The following is a 19,401-nucleotide window of genomic DNA, read 5'->3' on the forward strand; positions in this document are numbered from 1 at the left end:
GAGAAAGTATTCATTAATATTAAAATGTCTTGTTTGCATTTTGTCATTGAGAGAACACTAATCATGCCCTGTTATGAAGCCACCGATTAGATTATTGATCATAACAATCTAGGTGATATCACTATGGTTAATGATGAAAGTAGGTGTTTGTGTTCTTTCATGGAAATTAACCTAGAGGAATGCTATAAGGTATTGAAGCCTAAGTTACACATGGTTAAAATATTTATAAAGGAATCCGATGAGAAACATGACATCAAAATCATTCTAGCCAATCAGTAGGAGGGAGACAATTTTTTTTTTCAAAAATGTGATGGTAATTGTTCCATCACTATTTTACAAGAGCGTTATGTGTATGCTATGGCTTTGATGGCTAAGTTATATGGAGAAAAATATCTTAGGCATTTCAAATCTGCTTAGGTGCTTATAGAATATATAGTGGTGACTACTAGTAGTTTTTCAATTGGGTTGCTATTCTATATTATCATCTAAAATATAATGATTGAAAGAGAAAATATAGTGAAGGGAAAACTAGGAGTAGTCCCAACATTCTATATGGAATCGCATCTTTTGGATGTAGTCTATGTTACTTATATCCTTATAGGTCTCCTTGCCAGTTGGCGCATTTAGAATCTTTATTGCATGTATTTGTAAGATTATCTGAGAAAATACATATAAGAGGTTATGAGATTGATTGGGTATAGGAACTATAGTATTTATATCAGGACTATAATAATTGATGATCTATGGTGTGATTACAATGCCACGTTTATTATTTGTGTGTTCTTAACAAAGCGATTTTTGGAGAGTGTTCCTATCAAAAGTTATTAAAAGGATTCAATGCTTAATTGCTTAAATATGTAAAGAAGAAAAGAATTATCCTATATAATTTCAACTTGGGTCATTACTACTTGAAGAGCTAAAGAACGTTAGAAAAGAGGTTAGTTCTACTCTTCAATATAGATTCCATCATAGCTAGTTCATAAGACATGGCCCTGAAGGGTTTGTAGCAAAGCACTATGACTTGATCTCTTTATATCATCCATAATCTCATAAGACGAGGGGTGACGATCTTCCTTATGAAAATTCCAAGGATTGGAATGAGGTAAAGGAAAAATTGAACCGAAATCTGGCAAATTTTAGCACCATGTCCCTAAATGAACAACTAGATGAGCCAAATAGGAGTTTAATTGAGGTAGAAAGAATCAAAAAGGGGGGAGAAGAAGCTAGTAGGCTGGAAGAGATACGATTTAGAGAGGAAGCTGAAAGAAAAATAATTTAAGATGACCGATTTGTAGGTTTTAACCATGTACAGTTAATTGTTGCAAATAAACTCTTAATAAAAAAGAAACAGAAAATATGCAATGGAATACACACATTTAACACAGATACTTTACTTTGGAAACCTAAGCAGGGAAAATCGAAAAGATTTTCCAGTATATTATATATTTATAATATTACAATACAATATGTATATCTTGTGGCATCCATAAACCCTTAATTCATGAACCATGGATCATAATACAACCACAATTCCTTAATCATAATTACATAACCATGGGTTGAACCACAATGCTCCAGAAAACTAGTAAACATGACCATTGTGTGCTGAAAACCACCAAAAAAGGACACAAAAAATTGCACACTTTTTTTTGCAAAGCCCCCCAAATAGGATGGGATGAAACCTCGCCCCTATGATCCCCTACTGTATTTGGCGCATACAAATTGTGTAGGGCTAATTGTGCAAATAATATAACACATGCACAACACAATCAAGGAAAAGAAAAACTAAGGAAAAAACAACAAGAAGAAAAGGGATAGGTGAAGTTCAAAGAGAAAAGGAAGGCATCTAAAGTAGAGCAAAGGAAAAAATAAGTGAAGGAAGTGTTGGGGTAAGAAAGACTAGAAACAAAGAAAAGGATAAAAGAGGAAGAGGATAGGGTGAGGAAAGAAGAAGAATTAAATAAAAAGGAGGAAGAACAAACAATCCGAGAGGAAAATTTTGAGAAATAAAGTTGAGGCAAAAAGGTTGCTAACTGAAGAACATAAGAGAAACCATAGCTAGAAAACAAAAGAAAAGAAGAAGAAGAAGAAAAGAAGAGACAAATAAAAGAGGAGGAAAAAAGGAAGATGAAAGAGGAGATATTGTCATAGGAATTCCAGGGTGGATTGGATACTAGTGATACTATAGTGATAGGCTAACGATGTGATAGGCTTAACATGGGATGCTGAAGTTTTACCAAAATCTAATGATAAAGGAAAAGAACTAGTTATGGAATAGGTATACACTCAAGGTAGTTTCGTGAATATATTATCATGGGGAGCTCAACCAATTCTAGAGCCTCTAGAACAATTTTTGGACCTATTGATGCCTCAACAACCCCAAAATTCCACCAACTTGAGGCCCCTCCTAAAAATTTTCAAATCCAATTTTTTGATAGCCTTGTCCATTAGTTGTGTGGTCTTGATTTCCATTTGCTGGTTGAATAGATGATTCTTGTCTAACTACTTGTTATTTTGATTCACTTCAATGTAGAAATAGTCTTATTGAGTTTGTTCGCAATGCAAAGGGTCCTTATTGTGCATGTCATATTTACATGTGTTTTGTGCCTCTTTATTCTTTAACTAACCTTAACCCATGAAATTGCTACATATGTCACCTATGTTGATTGTGATATCTCCCAGACATAAACTAGCTCTAAATTGATTTAAAAAAAAAATAGTGCTTCTCATAAATATTCAATACCTAAGTGTTTCAAAGGTCAAATGGTTATTTTCACAAGTTGGCATCTCTCACAAATATGTAAACGTGGCCCTAGTTTCAATGACCATATTGAAAACATATAACAAAGGTGTCAGAAATTAACACTATATTTAAATAAAGCAATGAGAAAAATGAATCTAAATTTCTTTTAAATATCCCCAAACGATACAATGTCGCATTTAAAAAACTTGCATGCAAAAAGTGTGTTACATTTAAAAATCTTGCTTGTGAAAAGTGTGTCCCAATAAAATAAAATTCCAGAATACAATCTTGCATTTTAAAAATGAGTTGTCTTTAGTGCGACTTTTCGGAAGTTTTTCCAGTCTAATTTCTCTAAAATCTGGCACGAATTTATTGAAATCACAAGCTTGATGCGTAACTCCTACACAATCGAAATGCCCTAAGAATTTTTCAAGGTGCTAAAATATATATATATATATATAGTAAAAAAACCAGTGTAAATAACCCAAATCAAAATTTCACTTCAAATTTTTCCACCAAATTTCAATACTAAAAAAAATACTCCAAACAACTTAATCTCTATAACCGTCGTCATATTTAAAAAAATTTAAGGTGTGTCACATAAAAGGTGTGTCGCATTTAAGAAAATTCTCATGCGAAAGGATGGAGAGAATAAGCTTTAAGGCATTCGCATAAAGACAAAGGAATGACGAAGGCGTGGGGAACATAAAGTTTTAGTTTTAAGACATACATAAAAGTACGAATAAATGTATGAAATGGAGGACGTAAAACAAGGTGAAAGGGAAGTTTGACATTTTTTTAGTCCATTTAAGGAATTTGTTTTATACCAAGAATGCATACTAAAACATTTTAATATATCTGGAACTACCTTATATACCACCATGCCTTGGACATATCTTTTATGTGCTATATTTTAAAACTTTGTGTGATGCATAATATCCCAAATAAATCTAAGTAAATCAAAACAAATCAGGATAAGATATTGTGTGGTATTTAATTTTTTTTAGTTATGTTACAATGAAGAATGTATAAAATAAATTTTTATATGAGATATAAATAAAATTTAAAAATAAATATAATATATATATATATATATATATTTAATTTAATTTATATCATTTATATATATAAGATTATATAATATCATATTATATATATATATAATTTTATTTATATCATTTATATTTATATATATATATGATTATATAATATTATATTTTTAAAAAATTATTTTAATATACTAGTTTTTTTGCTTTGGACATTATTTTTTATTTGCTATATTTAAAAATTTTTTATGATACATAACATCCAAAACAAATCTAAGTAAATCAAATAGGATACCATGTGGCATTAATTTTTTTAGTTGATTTATAATAAATAGTTTATAAAATAAATTTTTAAATGAGATGTAAATAAAATTAAAAAATAAAGATAAAATGTATATATAAAATTTTAGCTATATCAATTAATTATATATATATATATATATATATGATTATATAATATCGTATTTTTTAAAAATTATTTTAGTATAATAGACTCTTTTTTTTTGACTTGGACATACCCCTTATTTGTTATATTTTAAAACTTTTTGTGATGCACAACATCCAAAACGAATCTAAGTAAATCAAATAGGATACCATGTGACATTTAAATTTTTTTAGTTGCGTTACAATGAAGAGTGTATACAATAAATTTTAAATTGAGGTGTAAATAAAATTAAAAAATAGAGATAAAATGTATATATAAAATTTTAGCTATATCAATTATATATATATATATATATATATATATATATATATATATATATATATATATATATATATATATATCGTACTCTTCTTCTTCTTCTTTTTCTTTCTTCTTCTTCTTTTTTTTTATTATAATTTTTGTCTTCGACATACCCTTTATTTGCCATATTTTAAAACTTTTTGTGATGCATACCATCCAAAAAAAATCTAAGTAAATCAAATAGGATACCATGTGGTATTTAAATTTTTTTAGTTGTGTTACAATGAAGAGTGTATAAAATAATTTTTTAACTGAGGTGTCAATAAAATTAAAAAATAGGGATAAAATGTATATATAAAATTTTAGCTATATCAATTTTTTTTTAATATATATGATTATATAATATCATACTTTAGAGAGCTTAAACCAAAGAATAAAAAGAAATATACTAAGAAGTAGAATCTAATGGCCACTGGATGTATGTAAAGAACACGAAAGGAGAACGATGGCAGGAATTCGAAAGCTTAGGGTTTCAGCAGACCGTTTTGGTGCCGCCGCCGCCCCCAAACATCAGCCGGATACTGGAACGGCTTGGAGCCTAGCCGCGGGAGCCTCAGAGCTCGAGGCGAACCAAAGCAAACAGAACTGGAGGTTTCCCCCCCACAAATGTCTCGGATTGCTTCACACAGGACGGCCATGGACACCCCTCTTCATTGTCCGGGGTTATATTTTTCAAAACAACGGATCCACACAGTTACTTACTGATCCGCCCTCCTATGCGGATGATTTGCCTTGCGTCTGCGTCAATGGGAAACAGAGCCCGGTACCTCTGCTCCATTTTGATAAACCGTGGGCCCGATTTACTGCGCTATGGCAGTCTACAAAGGGCTTGGTTGAAGACCAATTACGGGGCCGGATATTGGAACAGATTAACCTGTGGTCTGAGGCTCCTCTACCCTCGGCGAAGACAGCGTTAAATACAGGGTATATTCAGAGCGGCCAGATTGATGAGGCCTAGAAGCTTTCACATGGAATACGGGAGGAATGTGTCGAACCCAAATCGATGAACGAGGTATCCCCCATAGCGGCATCCTCAACAGATCTATGTTTCCAAATCTTTATAAAGCCCCCATCTGGGAAATCAACCCCAATCTGGGTTCGAGCTTCAGACAAAGTCTCAAAACTTAAGAAAATCATCGCCAATCACATTGGCCTCCCGGAAGGATATCAACACCTGCTCTCAGAAGGCAGATCGATACAAGATCACTGGGCAATAGGCCACTACAACATTAAGCCAGGATCTAACATTATTGTCAACATGAGGCTTCGGGGAGGTGCAATAGCCAACGGATCACAGATTCCAGGCTCCTTTCGGGATGCAGTAAAGGGGAAGGGAAAAATGCCGACCAAACCAAATCCACCACCAGAGCAACCAGGGCCACATATAGTAGATCAAAAGTTGGCTTATTACGAGCTCAAAGTTACTATACCAGAGGTAAATGCACTACACACTGAACTCTCAAAACATGCTATTATATGTAGATTTAATGGTTACTGGCCTAAATCCGATGCTTTACATCAATGGATATATTCCCACTGGACACCAGAATGCGATATATACCTATGTTCAAAAGAGTTTTTTATTGTAAATTTCCACACAGAGGAAGAAAGGGATAGTATCATCAAGGAGGGGCCTTGGTTTTGGGGTAATGCAGGCCTCTTTGTTACCCCCTGGTTTGCTGAATTTGACGCAAACACTATGAAAATCACAACAACACCTGTTTGGGTGAGGCTTCACAACCTCCCATTACATTTCTGGCATCATACTGTACTATCTGCGATTGGGGATTCCTTGGGGAAATTCCTTAAAATTGACGAAGACAGATATAGCAGAGGGATTTTCACCTTTGCCAGAATCTGCGTCGAAGTGGACTTGAGTCAGGGGTTGTCAGATAAAATTTCATTAAACTATAACAACACGGAGTGGATATAACCCCTCGACTATGAAAACACTGCATTCAGATGCCGCAGCTGTCGGAAAACAGGACACCTTCAAAATTCTTGCCCTCTAGCCAGAAAGAATTCAAAAGGAAACAAGAAACAGCAAAAAAAGCCAAATGGGTGGCAGAATATAGAACCGCTGGAAGAAGAGAACATTCAGACAGAGCGCACAGCAAACCAAGAGGAACCGGATATAAATATGGAACAGAATGGCACACAGGAAAAAAAAGCACCAGACCCACAAATGGAGGATCATTCTCAGCACCAGAAAACTCCACAGCTAGAAGTTAGCAGCAACAAAAGAACTCATGGATCTGAAGGATCAGAATCCGACAAAGAACCTCTAGCGAACACACAAGTATACCAACAGGCCATCATTGTTCCCCCTTCTGACTCACAGGGTTGGCGTAGGGTGGAGAAGAAGAAGGGCAGAAAAGTATAGGCTTGATGTAGTTGTAAACAAAATTTGTTATTTTTATTAGTGTTTTTTGTCCTTTTCATGGACAACTATCTGCACATGCGCTAAGCATCTACAAAATGTAATTTATTTCAATATGAATATAAATTACGACTTTTTCTACGGGAAAAAAAAAAAATATATCATACTTTAAAAAAATTATTTTAGTATAATAGACTTTTTTTTTTTTTTTTTTTGTCTTGGACAGGCCCTTTATTTGCCATATTTTAAAACTTTTTGTGATACATAACATCCAAAACAAATCTAAGTAAATCAAATAGGATACTATGTGGCATTTAAATTTTTTTAGTTGCCTTACAATGAAGAGTGTATAAAATAAATTTTAAAATGAGGTGTAAATAAAATTTAAAAATAGGGATAAAATGTATATATAAAATTTTAGCTATATCAATTAAATATATATATATATATATATATATATATATATATATATATATATATATATAATATCGTACTTTTTAAAAATTATTCTAATATAATATACTTTTTTTGCCTTGGACATACCCTATATTTGCCCTATTTTAAAACTTTTTGTGATGTATAATATCCAAAACAAGTCTAAGTAAATCAAATAGGATACCATGTGGGATTTAAATTTTTTTAGTTGCGTTAAAATGAAGAGTGTATAAAATAATTTTTTAAATGAGGTGTAAATAATATTAAAAAATAGGGATAAACTGTATATATAAAATTTTAGCTATATCATTTATTTATTTATATATATATATATATATATGAATGATTATATAATATCATACTTTTTAAAAACCATTTTCGTATAATAGATTTTTTTTTGCCTTGGATATACCCTTTATTTTCCATATTTTAAAACTTTTTGTGTTGCATAACATCAAAAACAAATCTAGGTAAATCAAATAGGATACCATGTGGCATTTAAATTTTTTAGTTGTGTTACAATGAAGAGTGTATAAAATAAATTTTTAAATGAGGTGTAAATAAAAAGTATTTATAAAATTTAGCTATATCAATTTCTATATATATATATATATATATATATATATATATATATATATATATATATAGATATATATATATATAATAGTGATGCATAACATCCTAAACAAATCTAAGTAAATCAAATAGGATACCATGTGGCATTTATTTATTTTTAGTTGCGTTATAATGAAGTTTGTATAAAATAAATTTTTAAATGAGGTGTAAATAAAATTAAAAAATAGGGATAAAATGTATATATGAAATTTCAATGATATCAATTATATATATATCGTTACTTTTAAAAATTGTTTTAGTATAATATACTTTTTTTTTAAGTTTAAAAGACATACTATAGCTAAGTTAACAAGGATGTTATAATATATTTTTAGTATTTTTTTTTTCCATTATCATGATTCAAATTTTTATTTGAAACATTTTTTATACTAGTGAAAAGATTTTCTTAAGCTATATAACTTTTATGTTGTAAGTTTTAGAAGGTTTCTTATCATTTGTTTTAATTTGCAAATTTGTATAAGTGCAAATTGTTACCAACGCATAAATCTAATAATACAACATTTCAATGAAAGTGCTTGTGAAATCATCATAAAGAAATAAGATATCAAATTCAAAGAAGTAGATTTCAACTCCTTATTAAATTTCCAATAGAATTCTTTATGTTAAATGCACTTTTTTAGGAGCATGATTTAGAGTGTTGAACATTTGTAACTTGCGTATTTTATGGTAAATGAAATCTATGTATTGATATTGAAAAGTGATTATACATTCTAATTTGAAGGCACATAATGCAAATGAGTGGATAGTGGAGACATGGATGTTAGATGGCATAATGAAGAAGACTCGCCAATGCACAACAATGACTTTGTGAATGTTATATATAGAAAAGGATGAGGCGCTAGAGCATGAGCAATAATCAAATAACAAGAATCAAGCTCAAATGATAGATGGTCAAATGCAAATTCAAAATAAGTCTTGAAATATCTTAAGGCAAGTCCCTAGCAAAGAGAAAAGGAGGCCCATAATATGCAACTCATTAATTACATTGTTTGAGGTGAGGTAGCGTTAAAAAAAAACCATGAGGTGACTCCCTAACAAAGAGGAAAAGGAGGCCCATAATATGTAACACATTAATTACAATGTTTGAGGTGAACTAATGTTAAAAAAAAAAACCATGAGACAAGTCCCTGACAAAGAGGAAAAGGAGGCCCATAATAAGCAACTCATTAATTACATTGTTTGAGGTGAACTAATGTTAAAAAAAAATACATGTGGAAAGTCCCTAGCAAAGAGGAAAAGGAATCCCGTAATACAAAATTCATTAATTACATTGTTTGAGGTGAACTAGTGTTAAAAAAAAATAATCCATGATGGCTTGCAAGTAATAAAAAGAAAGTTTTAAGTATGAATGTACATGATGTGGGAAATAGTAATTTATGAACATTTTTGTTGGCAGTGTTTCCTCATGATTCTACTTAAGATAAAGCCAAAAGTTTCAAAATAAAAGGCAAGAGTCAAGGAGGTAAAGGCCGGGTGTTAGGATGAATAGAGTCATTGTATTCAAGAAAAGGTATTTTGGCTTTTGGATCTTTCATATACTAATGTTTGAGCTTTAATGAGGAGAAACCTTTCTGGTCAAGCTATTTTCTAGAGAATTTTGATTCTTGTGTTGCACTTGTTGTAGAATATTTGGTTACTTTTGCTCAACACTGGAACTATGTAAGAATGTTTCTCACATTGTAGACTATCCATATGTGTAGGTCCAACAATTTTATTTATGTTCTTCAAGAAATGTTTGTTTGAATATATGAGTGTAGATGACTTGCTGTTGGAATATTCAATGCTTGTTTGAATCATTTACCCATACTCTTGTCTTTGTTCTAAGTGGACTATCACCTACATCATTGACGGGAGCATGTGCACCTTCATGTTTTCTTTTTGGTTATCCTTATTTGTGTCTAGGCACATGCATTTGTATCTTAGATTAGCTCCATTTCTTTCTTTTACTTAGAAACCATTGTTGGTGGATAAGGCTGCAATTGTCAAACCCATAAACTAGTAATGACTACCAGGCTGAAATCCAAATGGGTTTCCCACTCCAAATAATGTGTGGTCTAATTGGGAATTCTCACTAGGGGTAGCCCTTGCAATTGAGCAAGTTCATTTTGACCTGTCAATAAAAATCACACTAGAAAGAGGGAGATGTGACAAAATTGCCTATGTGGAGTCATTTCAATAAACCATTTTAATTGCAACCTATGGATCCTCTCCATATCTTTGTATAGGCTCACTTATAGAGTCTTCCAACACCCTTGGGTTGTATTCCAATTAAAACAGTTGATCTATTTTCAAATATGAAGTTCAATGATGAACAAAAAGTGTTTAAATGCATCTAAATCAATTTAAAATTGAAATAAAAAATCTTAAAATTGTTCAGGACAATGAAATTTGTCAATTATTTATCCCCATATTAGAAGGAAAAATAGAGGCTTGATATCAAACATTACCATCCTTATTTATCCATAGTTGGAAATAATTCATGGAGATATTTATCATTTCTCGTGTAAATTACAATTCTGAAAAATTCTATAATGAACTTGAAGAAATCTATAGGATTACAGATGAACCCCTTAATGATTTCTTTCAAGAAGCTATGCAAATTTATTGTAGGTTTCTTCAAGTGACAAACCATTAGACCAGTAAATTCTTAAATGTTTTTCATACCTTCTCTCTATCCCTGAAGAGGATAGTCTAAAAAATGAAAAGATATCTAATCTACATGATGTCGTTCCTCAATGCTCTAATTCAAATTTACCCAATGAGGATTTAGCCACGCCCAATATCAGAGAAATATTTTTCAGACATAAAGACCACACATGTCAACCTTTGGGCTTAATGTACTCTACTATCTAACTTTTAAGCACAACATAAGGTTAGTTTTTTACAGAATGATTTCAAGCCCATATTGAATGAAGAATTGATCTATGATGTTGTTGTAGATTTAGAATTATAATTATCATTTGGAAACACAAAGGTTATATCCTCCAATGAAAATTATAATCTGATAAGAGAGGATGGACAATACATGATTTTTAACCAACACTCTATCACTGAAATATGGGAATTTATTCCATAATTTCACAATTTCTTAGGCTTAGAGTGGGAACAAACTAGTGATATTTGTTTACAAATTATATCAATTGCTCATCGTGGATATTAAGACAATAATGAGGAAGCTCTCCTACTAAGGAAATCCATTCATTTTGAGAATATGAAGATGTTATACATTTACATAAATATGCTTTTATAATGATCACTCACAAGAGAATCCACTGTCTTATCATGTAATAAGACCTTTACATTTTTCTTTCAAGTATAAAATACTGAGTGGTGAGGGAGAGAAAGATGGTTTACACAATTTGATTGATTAAATATCCATTCATGGTAATAATCCATCCAAGATGCCTAGTTTTGAAAATCCTTTGTAATCAAAATTTTTGGAACAAAATGAAGAAAAAGTTAATCATGATAACCCTATCTTTGATGATTATTATTCTATTTCAAAAATGAGTGCAAGCATCAATGTGTCATTCATTGATAATGTGCAATCTGGAATTCCTAATATCTATGCATATATGTCAATGATAGAAGGGACTAAGTGTGATATATGCCAAAGAAATTTATATCCACATTGGAATTTCACAAGAAAGAAGAGACCTTACGTCATGTAAGATAAAGGAAACAATGAGTTGATCCAAGAAACATTGAGAACTAAATCTACTCTAGAATCACAAGTTAATCTTCACAGGGTAGGTACATTACTTATCCTTGGGAGATAGCTACTACTCTTAGAATCAAAAGTTAATCTTTAATTTTCCTAACTATTTCTTATGATATTATGGGAGATAACTTAGAGTTATCATTTGATTGATGCTTTCTGCAAGCTAGTAAGTATCAAATGCTTGTTGTTTTGGACTATTTGTATAACATTTCAATTCTTCCAATCAAGCATTACACAATACCTTATCCATATGCAATTACACAATGTCATAATACTCTTATGGACATTGAGGTAATTAGATGGCTACATTGGCTTTAGAACTTCACATAACATTCATTGAATCAATGTAGGTTAGAGTAGGAGTAGGAGTAGCCTAACTTGTATTTTCATTTTTGCTTTTTGAACAAGATTTTAACTTTTTTTGGTTTCTTCAATAAAATCCACCAAATGTTATTTGGTTTTTGTTTTGGTTTAGGATGGATTACTTTAGTTATAGTTCCTTTTCCATGGGAAATTTCTTCTTTTGACTATTACCTTTTCCTTTATTGTTTAATTTGAAGCTTGGTTTAGTTTTGACTTACCTTTGTTTTCATGAGTGAAACATGTGCATAAGTATTTTAAAAAGATTCTAATAAAAGGATGTCTTGGTTTCAATAACATTCACCTTAGCATTGACAAATAGAAATCACAATCATAAGCCTTTTATAAGGTATCCATTGTAGGAGAGTCTACATTTCTAGGAAAATTAGGATAGGATGTACATGAGATTCAAAATGAATAATATACCTCGTAACAAAGAATGGGTTACCTTTTGAATCATGGGCATATGATTAGAGAATGATATTTAAGGTGCTAATTATTTGAGCCTTCCTTGCTTAATCAGAGAGAGTGAGTGTCAATTGCATATGTTCATAGTTATGCCTTCATTATAGTGGTCGAAGTATTATAATGCATCATGCTTATGTCTGTAGATGGAAACACAAACTTATCCCATTTTGATTTTCTTTGGTAGATTGATTCCTTGGATGACATCAATTTTAACCTTAGCACATGATGAACAAGACATTATCTTGCAAGGAATTTCAAATTAATACGGGTCTCAGTCATGAATATGCTTTCAAAATCCCAAGTTCATCAACTAAAGGATGTACAATAGGTAACTAATCCACCAACAAAAATAGTAAATGTCGACTTATAAGTGTTTATGTAAAGTTTAAGGGAAAATACTACAACATATTTTCCTTGTCATTTTCCTTTGTGCATGGTGAAAAAATCCATTTTTTTATATTTTTTATATTTATATTTTCATTTTTAGAGTTGAAGCTTCGTCAAGTTATAACCATATCAAATCCATAATTTGAATATGGAGAGATAACATGCACAATACCTAGATTCTATATTGAAGATGTTAAGAACATACTAATGATATGAAAGAGAAATAACTTCTTAAGTTTCCTTGTCTCATCTCAGGGGAGGTGCAATTTGGAGCTTTATCTTTGATGACCATGTTTAACTTGAAATCATTAAACTATAATAACATCAACCTCATGCATTTGATTCATGGTATGGGTCCTCATACGAATATCATGACATCTTTAGTAAGCGACTAGGCTTTAAGAACATCAAGAAGATTTTCTTCCCCAAAATTCAAGAATTATTGTAGTCACCTTCATGATGTCATTAGGAGTTGGCTAGAGTTACCCGTTGCTCAAAATAACTTCCATATACTAGAGAATAATCAAGGTAGATGACTCCACTTTTCTATTGGGATCATGGCAATGTGAAATTGGTAAGGTTCAAGATTTTATCTAAAGCATCCAAGCATGTATGGTTACTTGCTAATTAAAACCTTTACCTTTTCACTTAGTGTTGCATATCAACCTTCATATAGGATTCATTTCTGGTTTATGTCATATGATCTTTGCAAGTGTGTCCTTCTACAAAAAAAGATAGTCAACCTTATTTGTCAAACAAATTATGCTACATTGGATCTAGCTAAACTAGGAGGGATCACTTAGTTTAAAGGATATAAAGTTTATGTTTGAAAATGGGTTACCAAAGCAATTCATATGGTTGGTTCATGGTTTTCTTCATTACGTTAGTGTATAGCATTTAATTTGTCACAGTGTTATTTTCTGAAAGGACGTATGCAAACCTCAATCTTTGAAGAATTTTCTCACTTGAAAAAGAGGATGTAGCTTGAGAAAGGCAAAGGCCTTGGAAATTTGACATATCAATGGGACACAACACCTGGAAAAATTATACATCAATATATTTTAAACTTTAATCTCAATTATCTACACAAGTCTATATTAAATAATTAGATTTCTCTAAAGATAGATTAAAATCAGTGTTATGTCTTGAATTATACTATTATGCAAGTCATAGTTTCCCATTGATATCACACAATTGAATTGAACTGGTAATGGCATATGCATGAATATGCTTTAGATTAATTTTCAATATTTAATCAATTCTCACAAACATGTATCATCATACATGTTATTAAAGGATAACTAAAATCCCCCATCCACCACTCTCTAAAATATTTAATGCAAAAGAGAATAAGTTTAAATGTAAATACTTGAAAAAGACATTTCAAATATGTGAGACATGCATCCAACTCTATTAGGCTATGGACGCTTTCTCACCTTGGACTAAGACATGTGATGTTTGAGTGATGCTATTGAGGCTATGAATGGTCACTGGCAAAGGGGAGACACTAGAGATATGGAATAATTGGCCTAAAGTTTTGAACATTACTTGTGTATAACTACTTTGTGATACTTCACTAGCCTCTACGGAAAGAACAAGTCATGGGAATGAATTTCATAAATTTTCCTTGTAGATGTAATCGGTGAATTAAGTTATTTAAGTACACCCATCTAGATGATTTAAACTCAAGACATAGAGGGACCTACTAAGTTGAGCTTTGGTGCTTCCACAAGGTAAAATATGTTTGTATTAGAACTAGTAATTCTCTTAGGATTGTCTTGTAGAGGTTCATGGCTTTTCTTATTGTGTTATCAATTGTCGAGACCTCAACAAACCCCTAAGTCCACCAACTTGGGGTCCTTATTAAAAATTTCATATCTATTCTTTTGGTGGCCTTGTCCATTAGTTATGTTCAATTAATTTTTAATTTGTGAGAATTTTCTAGTTGAATGGGTGATTATTGTCTAACTACTTATTGTTTTGTATCACTTCATCTTGTGGTCAAGATTCAATGTGGCGATAGTCTCATTGAGTCTATTTGCATCAGAGGGAGTCCTTAGAGTGCTTATCATATTAGCACGTGTTTTGTCCCTCCAAGTTCTTTGACTAACATTGATCCATGAGAGTGCTACATATCATCACCTAGGTTGATTGCAACCTTAAGACATAAATTGGCTTTGAATTGCTTTTTAGAAAAGAATTGCTACTCCCACCCAATACTCAGTACCAAGTGCTCCAACTGTTTTTTTGTTGTTTTCACATGATGAGATCTTTGTAATGTCCCCAATTAATAATTTCACTAAGATCAATTCTCAATTTTGCAATTTTGGGGAATAATAAATATTTTTAGATAAATAAAATTAGGAGAAATAAGATGTGGAGGTATTAAATAAATTTTGGAGAAAAGGCAATGGTTGGGACTTAGGAATAGAATAAAAAATTAAAGTGAACATAAGTTGTGGAGTTAACAAAAAAGGAAATTGAACCATGGGAAGAATCAAACCATGGTACCAAAGCATAGTGTGAGAGAAATCAAACCATGGTATTAGGAAGGGAAAGGAAAAATAAAAGGAAAGCTAGAGCCTCATTTTGATCATTCTATTTGGCATTTCATTTTAGAATTAGAGAGTTTGCATGAGCTACTTGCTAAGTCAAACAATGTTGTTTAGCACAAGGAATTTCCAAGTAGAAATTCCACCCTCATTTCGAAGAACTTCGAGTGTCTCCCTAGTGAGGCTTTAGGGGACTCTATTTCAAGACTTTCATTGGATTTTATTGCAGAGTATTCACTTAGAAATTTGTTACTTCTAGGCATAGAAGACACACCCTAAAGGTTATTTGGAGCATCATCTTTCTATTGCAGGTTTTGGGTATTTACAGGGGATTTTCTATTGGTTAGAGGAGGAGTTTGGCACCATTTTCTAGATTTTTTTTTTGTATCTTTTAGTTGGGCCGAATTTTCTCTTATAGAGCCTATGTAGGGGTTGGTGTTTGGTGTTGGTACTTGTCAGAAGTTTTTAGCTGAGAGTGATAACTATTTGCCAGAGGATATTTATGCATAATATTTCTCTGCCATTTGCAAGAGATTTTTACAATTTCTCAGCAATTTCTCTTTGGTTAGGCACAAAACTGTGTAGCTGGGAGTTTTGCACTATTTGGGGCTTTTTCAGATCAACTGGAATCTACCCAAAATTTTTCTGGGTTTTGTGAGAGGAGTTCATGGTTAAAATTTCATAATTTTAATTGGAGTAGTTTTGAGGGTGGATATTGCAGTTCTTCTCCAACAACAACAATAGTATTTTCTGGGTAATTCATACTTTTGGGGCTTTCTGAGTCAACTGGAATTAGCCTAATATTTTTATGGGTTTGGTAGATTTGGGTGAGAGAAGCCTCTAATTAATTTTGTAGAACTTTTAGAGTATATTTGAGGGCATAAATCACATTTCACCTCCAACAACAACAAAAAATTTCTAGGTAGTGCGAGTTACCAACTTGAGCCATTTTCAGAATTCATAGGTGTAACTTATTGATTTCTAGTTCTATTTCGGAGTCTCGATTTATTATTGCAGTAGATCTTATGTGCCCATCACTACAACTATTTCTATTGGGGGCTTTATATGTAATTGCTCCATTAAATAAATAAAGTTGTTCAATTCTCCATTCCTTGTGCTATCTGCAATTGCAACATTTCTAGTTTATTTGGAAATGTTATTTTATTTTTTCCGCAATTTCATGGTTCTTGTTATGCAATAACTTGGAGAAATTTATGGTAGAATTTTTTTTTCAATCTCTCGAGAAAATTAGGAAAAATTATAAATCTGGACGCTACAATCTCTCAATGACTAATGGAAGACCCTAGTTTCAATGGCCATATTGAAATGATATATAACACAAATGCTAGAGAATTGAAAAAACAAATTAGTGACAAGAAAGAGGCTCATACTTCCATTGAAAAAATGCATTTGTGAATAATTTTGAGTATTTGTCGAAGTGAATCTTTCACCTCTAGGGTAAGCCTACTATTAGTTTTGAAGGGCTATAACTTCATTACCACTTAAAAAATCTAAATCCAAGTCCAAATCTAAAAGTACAAAATTCTCATTAAAAAATACCTGTTGGGTAGCGCAAGCCCCACGGAATGAATATGGGGTGCGAAGCTCAGAATTTTGTGTAATATTAGGGTAAAAGACTCCGCGGAAAGCACGGAGCGTGAACTATAGTAGATTGAGTCAAAGGGTAGCCCGCCCAAAAATAATGTAAAGAAATAGTAATAGAGTCGGCCCGCAGAGGGATTGCGGGCCAAGGGAAAGTATAAATAGAGCGGGGCTCTATGAGGGAAAGTAGTTTTTTGAAAAGATGGAATGTAATGGGTCCTTAAAGGAAATAGCTTGAAATCATTTGTAAGTCCGAGTTGAGGGAGTAGGGTAGAAGGTAGAGGCTCTACAACTATGTGCGCAGAGGCCTGGAAAGTCCATAGCTATGTGCGCGGACCCCTGCAGCTGAGTGCGCAGGGCGGATCTGGATGTATTGTTGAAGATTGATAATAAAGATAAGTTTCTTATGAATTCTGTATTGGTTGCGATTTTACTCTTTTATGATAAATGAACTGTTATGATTTCTACAATCGCTATGATGGAATACATGTGAACTGGATTAATCTTGATGCACGAAGTAACGAAAAGTAATAAATGTTTGCTTAAAGACCGTTTTAACTAGATCAAACTAGTAATAAGCGATTCAATCTGTAATAAACATGATAAGGGTATTCCGCTCTGCACAGATCTAGCGTAGCACAAGGCTGCAGAATAGTGCGCAAGCCCCAAACCACATCCAAGACATCCCCAGGGTGCGGAAACCTGGTTCTAGCACCCTCCCCTACTACCTCGGGTGAGACCTCAGTCCGCACTTCGCCGGCTATTGCCGAAAGGGTCGGTAGCTGCGAGATTTGTTTGGCTAAATAATTCTTCCGAACCTGGGTCAATCCCATATAAGCTAACAAATGGTTCTGTTGCCAGGACCAGGATCTGCCTAAGGGGTGTCTAGTGTGAAAGGTGGGGACGCTAAAGGAAAGAGCGACGAAGGATCAAGATGGTAGTAATGGCGAGTGCCATCCAGTTATCAATATTCAAGGGAGCAGGAAGTGAATATCCAGAATTTTGGTTTGTATTGAATTCAGTATGGAATGCACAACAAATCACGAATGATGATATCAAGAAAGTCGTCTTAGTCAACACACTGCAGGACTGAGCGCTAACATGGTATATGAAGTATTCGGGCATCAACCCAATGGCGGGGATAGCAGACATCTACACGGAGTTAAAAAAGGAGTTTAGTCGGCCAAAATCAGAGTCACAGTTAGTCATAGGATTCAAATAAATCACGATGATGCCTGGTGAGACCCCGTGGGATTTGGATCAGAGGTTGAAAAGCACTATTTGTGAAGCCAACATGACCCTGAAGGATGCATAACATTGCGCTTGGTTCATCGCATCACTAACACCATATCAGAAATCGGCTTTGTCACAATAGAATATGTCAACCCAAGCAAAGCGTTGGAGGTATCAATGCGGCTGCACGAAACCCCGGTACAGGACCCAAGGTTGGGAGTTCAACAAATCCAAGCGAAGGTCCAAAATTTGTGTTTGGAAATACAAAAGTTAAAACAAGACTAGTCGCTAGAAGTTTGGGAAGAAGTTTGGTGCATCAAGTGTAGGGGCCAGGGACATGATAAAGACCATTGTCCAGTCGCGGTAAACCTAGTGGTCACGGGAGGACCAACACATTTGCAACTAAAGGCACAGGCAGGGCCGAGCGTGATTGCCCCACTTTGGTGTGCAATCTGTCAAGTAGGAGGAAAACACAACACGAATAATTGCCATCTGTTGTCGAAATACAATCAGACCCCCCAGTAGCTCTTTTGCAACTTTTGTAGATTGGTGGGTCATGAGGATAGAGATTGCCAAATGTTGGTGGATTAGGCAACTTCCTACTGAATACAGACTGTGGGACGAGTTCAAAATCCAGTTGTAATGTTTGCGCGCGGTGGATTCCAAGGACGGGGTCGAGGACGAGGCGGAATGGGACTAGGAAAGGGTCGAGGACAACTAATTTGTTACAATTGTGGAGGACTAGGACACTATGCAAGGGATTGAACAAATCTAACTCAAGTATCATGTCCCTATTGTGAACAATTTGACCATGAACTGCTAGATTTCCCTATGCTGCTAGCACAGATTCGCAAAAAAAGGACAGCACCTCCTACGATGACATAGAATGTCCAGATGATAAGGGCCAAACCACGTGATGAAGAACCTAAAGTAAATATGGTACTAAGGAGCGGTGCAATCTTAGAAGGAGATCAGTCTGAGCCGTATAAAGGTCCCTCGATGTTAACAACTTTCATAGAAACTTGCATGAAGTTACTTCGCGATAATAGGGCAGTGAAAGGATTGCAGGAGGTAATTAACAAATACGCAGGAT

Source organism: Pinus tabuliformis, chromosome 1_2 (genome assembly GCF_031772625.1).
Source record: "Pinus tabuliformis cultivar Carrire ecotype Pingquan chromosome 1_2, CPIR1, whole genome shotgun sequence".
In the NCBI taxonomy this organism is placed as follows: domain Eukaryota; kingdom Viridiplantae; phylum Streptophyta; class Pinopsida; order Pinales; family Pinaceae; genus Pinus; species Pinus tabuliformis.